This window comes from Salvia hispanica, chromosome 3, assembly GCF_029641045.1.
Source record: "Salvia hispanica isolate PSC_SH4W2 chromosome 3, Shi_PSC_v1, whole genome shotgun sequence".
Classification (NCBI taxonomy): Eukaryota; Viridiplantae; Streptophyta; class Magnoliopsida; order Lamiales; family Lamiaceae; genus Salvia; species Salvia hispanica.
The window spans coordinates 60117707-60124519 of record NC_142694.1 but is presented as its reverse complement, the minus strand read 5'-3'; positions in this window follow the sequence as shown (position 1 = coordinate 60124519).

Genomic DNA, 6813 nt, shown 5'->3' with positions numbered 1-6813 from the left:
TGAAATCCCTCAATATAATGCAGCTAATGCGCTTAATAATGTGACAACAATTCAACAGAGATAGAATAGAATTATAATGCAAATAATAATGACACAAAAGCATAACAAATACTTAACAATGCACCATAATAAGTGTAAAAAAATACTATCAAATTAGTTAAAAGGCGAGGCATTCTCACGTTCGGGCTGCGTTGGCTGGCTTCTGAAGGGGTGCCATCTTTTCGACATTCCCACACTAACAAACGCAAGAAGAACATAACACACTTTAGATTTTACACCATAACCAAAGTTAATTCGTCAACAGAACCCACAAATCTTGACCAAAATCTATCACCTACAAAAGATGCAAACGAAAACTCATAGCCTTAGAGCAAATTCAACCACTGCAGTAGGTTTTAAACGCCAATTTCAAAGACCAAACAAAATTCAACTTAGAAACCATGAATATACTTGAAAATTGGGATAACCCACTCAGAAATTCGTAATTTTTTTTTTAAAAAAAAACAAAAGTTTTGTGCATTACAGCAAAAAGGAACTCCATCGCCCAAAAAAACGAACGACGATTACTGTGCGGAGCCTTACCTGACAAAAAAACCGCGATTTGAAGTGTTTCAAACTACGAATCAAGACTTAAAAACACACATTTTCTGTATAAATTAGTTGAATCGACGTCCACCGGCGCAAGCGTACAAAACCCTGAACTCGGTGACTCCGAATCGACGCTCGGCGTCGCGATTCACTGACACGATTGACGGCGGCGCTCGGAATCTGCGGTTTCCCCTTTGGCGGCTAGGGTTTTTGGGCTTTGAATGAGGGGAGAAGTTGTTGAGTCGTGCTTTGATGGGATGGAGTGAGAGAGAATGAGCAGATGGAAGGAATAACAAAATCCCGCTAATTTCTCGGCCTTTCCGTTTTAAAACGTTTCTGAGCTATGGTGTGATTACTAATACACCCTCATAATGCACAACATATGACAAATAATGCAAGCCGAGATCCATTTACCAAGATTGATCTTGACCGTCCACTACTATAATCTAGTGGATGATATTAGGAAGGAAATAGTATCTAAGGGTGTAAAATAAGTATGCATTTAAATCCAGAAATGCAGCCCAAATCATGGCCGTAGGATTAAATGATCTAATGGTCAATAATTAACCCAAAACACGGAAGGTCATAATTAAGTAGTTTTAGGTCATATTATAAGATTTGAGTTTATGTCATATTAAGATCATTTTAGGTCATGCTTTGTTAGCATGACCTAAAAATAAACTAACTATGACCTAAAAATGTCCTACGTATGACTTTGTTCTGCGTTTCTGTATTTAAATCTGGTCTTTATAGATCAAAACCTTATATATATATATATATATATATATTATACTATATACTCCCTCCGTCCCAGATTAAGAGTCACTTTTTGCCATAAAAGTCCGTCCCAGTTTAAGAGTCACTTTTAGAATTTTCCATATTTGGTCATATAATTTTACCTCATTCTTCATCAAAATTACATAAAAATGTCATTATCTACATTAAAATAAATCAAAACAAAAATCAAAAGTCAAAAGGGACCCACCTTCAACCAACTCCACCATCTCACTTCATTTATTACACACTCTATCATCTCATTTCATTTATTACACACTCCACCATCTCACTTCATTTATTACACACTTAAACTCTTTCTTAAAATCCGAGCCATAACAATAAGTGACTCCAAATATGGGACGGAGGGAGTATATGTTATTTAATTAAAATATAAAAGGCTAATAGACAAACCCTACTTCAATTCCTTCTTCCGCCTCAATGTTGCGCCTCCTTCTCCTCTATTCTCAATTCTCTAACCCTAATATCTCCACCTCCAAAGCTCCAATTCCAAGCTTCCTGCTTCCACTAGCGCTGTCCACCCGAGCCCTCTAGCGTCCAGCCCTCCACGCCTGTCGCCTCCAGCCCATCGCCCTTCCATCCACGTCGTCGCCCCTCCACGGCCCACGCCGCCAGCTCCAGCTTCACGCCATCATCTCTAGCCTTACATCAATCTTCGACGTGCCTCTGGAAGAAGGTAATTATGTGTAATAATAATTTTTTTTATGCATTTATGTTTCTGTATTTGGTCAAACATTGTAATGTAAAATTGTATGATAGTTATATTTGATAAGAAATTAGGAATTGTAGATGATTTCTTCATTTCAATTGGACAAATGGTGTTTAAGCTTGATGATTTCAGTTTGATAAAGTTTAGACAGATTGATTATTGCTATGTAAAATTGCAAAAAATGATTTCTAAAGTTTGAATAAATGGTGTTTGAAATTGAAAAATTAAAGTTATTGCTATGACAAAGTTTGGGCAAATTGATTACTTTTCTTGAATGCTCACAAGTCACAACATATTGATTGTTTTTCATAATAGATTGTGATTATTTAATTTATACTAGTACTTATGTAACTCTTTTTGTGTAGGTATTGCATTGATGTATACTCAAGATTCACCAAATTAATCAATCTCCACTATTTGTTGAAGCTTGAAGATTGAAGACTTGTTGAACATTTGTTATTGTGGAATGTGTATTGAATATTTTTGTTTGTTTGTTTGAATATCATATAATCATGTTATGTTATGGTTTGTAATTTGTATTTTTATATGATTTTTTTCGGTTTTTCGGTTTTCGGTTTTTCGGTTTTCGGTTTTTCGGTTTTAAGTTTTCGGTTTTGTGAAATTTCATATAATTTTGGTTATTTCGGTTTAGTTCAGTTTTTGAAATTCGATTTTCGATTTTTCGGTTTCGGTTCAGTTTTAAGTTTAGCCTAAATTCGGTTTTTCGGGTTCGGTTCGGTTTGGGAAATCGAACCAAAACCCGAATGCTCACCCCTAGACAAAAGCAACATGGTAAAAAATCAAGAAACAAACATCACGGGGCAAGCCCCAAACAAGGACGAACACAGTTCAAGTCACCCATCTAAATTCTAAACCCAGAGTGGGCGGGCCTCGTTAAAACCCCTTGAGGAAAAAACCCCATGGGATAAAACTCCCCAAGGGAAAAAGAGCACCCTGATGAGTGACTCAAAGTGCTTCGTAAGCCAAAACAACTAAAACCTGTGGGTTTCATCATCTGTCTGGAAGGTGGAGAAGAACCTGCTCGTGTGGAAAGTGAGAGTACAATATGCTGTAGGTAGCTTCTTTGATCTCAAATATGACCCTAGCTGTGTCCCAAGCTTTCCCATAAAAAATAATCTTGTTTCGAGTCCTCCAAATGATCGCCACTGAAGCCATGAGTGTAATCCTCTTCGCCATCTGAACGATCTGTGATCCTCTAATATGTCGTCCTGCCCATTTGATGACACTCCTAATCGTCGTCAATCTCCTTGCAATGTCAAACCAAAGCATGATCTTCCCCCAAACTGCCCAAAACTTTGCGCACTTGAAGAAATGATGATCCACTGATTCCTCCTCATGGCGGCAAATCTGACAAGTGTCGTCCAAATTCTCCATGTAGTGGAGGCGATCTTGTGTGGAAAGGCGTCCTCGAAGTGCGAGCCAAGTAATGAAGGAGTACTTAGGATAGTGCACTTGAACCTTTTGAAGGAACTAGCAGCGGAAGCGTTGCGGAGAAATTTCAAATTTCAATAATTTAATAGTTATTAATCGAACAAATAAATCACATAATAGTCAGATCTATTTAGCAGATTATTTAGACAAAATCTATTCGCGTAATTCTCACATGTATCATGCTCATAACTTGAATTAATCATGCTTTAAGTATAATTGAAACCTAAAACATGCTTTTCTAATGAGCAGAAATAATACCTAATTAATTCTCCAAAGAATTGATGATGGCTAACGACTTCTCCACGTGACGCTTTGAATACTAGACCACAGATCTTTTCTCTGGTTCCCGAACTGTACTCCAATATCAGTGTGGGCTGATCTCACCAGAATACTAGGACTTAAATAAAGAAGACAGAAGAAATCCTTCTCCAATTAGAAGTGAATTTCGAACTCCTCAAGGTAGAGGGGGATGAAAATTTGAGTTGTATTAATTATTATTTCTGTCTCCTTTATTTTCCTATTTATATTAAGTTCCTTTTGAGCCTAGACAGGGATCTATGGAAGGTTTTGGATATGGGCTCATCCAATTTACTTTTTACTAATTAAATTGAACTCACAATTTAATATAAGCTTTAATTGGAATATTACGAGCAACCACTACAAAAGTAATATTGAACTCTCTCCATCCAAATTCGAAATTATAAGTAATTCGGGTTTCCATTTTAACTTTCATTTCCCGCGCTTGAGATAAAAATGTTCATTAATTAATTAATGTCTGCTATGGACTTAATTAATTAATTTCTTATTAATTCTAAGAGTGGACTTAGCATGAAACACTTATTTATTATTCATAGAGTGATCAAACTCCAACTAGCTAGGTTCCGAATAATAAAACCTTGTTTCGCGCTCCTCTTGAGGACATTATCAAACGAGACTCACCTCGCTCACGATTCAATATAATAACAATCCTAGCACCGCTAGATATTAATCACCACTACCCAATATATCAGGATTATTGGGTTACGAAAAACCCGCACCATTTGATAAGTCAAAATAATGCATAATCAATACCGTATGCTCAATGCTAACCTACATTGATTAAGAAACAAATATTTATCAAGACCTCTCCTTTCAGTAGATAGCACAAATACAAGTCTTGCTGTTAGATCCGTTCAGTGCTTTACCACACCAATGTCATCTTATTTCAGTAAGGCTTAGAAATATGCGGACTGACATTGCAACCTTTCATGATGGATAGTCTAATTCCATCTAGGTCGTGAAATTCTTCTTTTTCTTTGTTTAGTACTGACCGTGTTACCTTAAAGTGGACGCCACCCACAACCGGTCTACTAAAACAAAGACTTAGATTTTGTTAAGTTAACTTATACATTTAAACATGCAATTAACATCCATTAAATGTAAAACATAACAACATTATGACAAAAATAATCTGTTTTAATTCTTTGGAAAATAAAATAAGAGTTTTACAGTATTCAATCACTCGAAATGTGATTTCTAGTATACAAACTCTAACACCTTTGGCAAGGAGTTTCTCAACTTGCCCTTGTTCCTCTTGGTCCATCAGAAGTAGCAAAGTTTTAAAGCCAAGTGCAACATGATGCTTCACTCCCATACCTTCAATTTTACTCCCTACAAATTCATCAACATAAAAAAAGACATAAATGTTAGCGGGTAAAGGGTTGTTTAGTGTCCATCCAAGATTGATCTTTGAGACCATGGTGTTTCTCATTTTTACTTGGAGTCACTCTTTGCGATTTCCTCATCAATGACTCAAAAGAACTCTTTGGGGCAACGATAGTATAAGATGTGTCTGCTTTCCAAGGTGAAATGCGATTTTGAGTGTCGCCACATTCACTATGTCGGGAGCTACATGCTCTCCACATCTACATAGAGCGTCCCTCTCAATTAGCTTTTCATACCCCTTAGAATGAATGAGTCATCAACAAAACTATATTACCATTCCAACTCCAAGCTTTACAATCCCTCTTCTTCCAGAAAAAAAATGATGATAGTAAAGAAGATATGGTTTCTAATTTGTTTTTAATAATTTATTAAAATGACGTGAAATTTGAGTTAGTATTCTAATTGTAAAAAATCGGACATAATCATCACTTCATTGCCACATGGTTTAAACTAAGATGGAATTTATTTACACTAGTTTTAATCCACGCGCGCGACACATAATATTTTTTCTTTAGATATTGTGAATAAATAAAATAAATAAATTAAAACGTAACTTCATTATACAAGATTAAAAAATTAAAAAATATAGCAGTACTATATACTAACAATATCTTAGATAGTTATAGATATAAAATTAAAAATTTTAAACTAAACCAACATGAAATATTAATTAATTACGACACTTATCGGTACAACATTCATACTTCTATACTAAATACTATCAATATTAAATTGATATATAAAATTAAATATACAACTATAAAGTATAATGAGGACAATAACATCATCACAAAAAGATAAAATGATGTACAAGACAGATAAAAGACACACATAGATAAACATTAGAACAATAAAACGATAGTTTGTAAGACATGAAAAAACTTATAATATGTGAACAACCTAGAATAATACGAATAGCAAAATAAAGAAAATAATATTCCCTCCGTCCTCAAAGAGTATGAACTTTGGGTTCGGCATGAGTTTTAATAAATAAGGGAAAAAGTAAGAGAGAGAGAGAAAGGGTAGAGGAAATAATGTTAGTGGAGAGTGGAGTCCATATTATTATAATGGTATTAGTGTTAATGGTAATGGTATAAGTTGTAAATAAAATGACGCGTATGGGTAGTATGTTGTTTGAAATTTTCAAAATTAGAAAGTTCATACTTTTTACAGACGGACAAAAAAAGAAATAGTTCATATTCTTTGGTGACGGAGGGAGTAGTAAATAATAAAACACAAACTCCAATACCCCGTTGACTTTTCCCCAGCCTTATTTTCCTCCTTAATCTCCAAATTAATGATTTATGCATATGCGCGAAACATATATGTAATAGTTTATGATCTTCTTCTTCTTTGCTTCCTTTCGCCATATCGTTGCTTTAGGTGATTTCCTTGCATGAAAAATATGGAGTGACGAAGTTGGTGACAAGTGACAAATATAGATAGTCAGAAGCTTATATGATTTCTATATTTGTAGAAAAAAATTATTATAGCCCGGATGAAAAAATTAAACCAAAACTAACAAATATAAAAACAAAGAAAAAACTTAAATATGAACTAACATC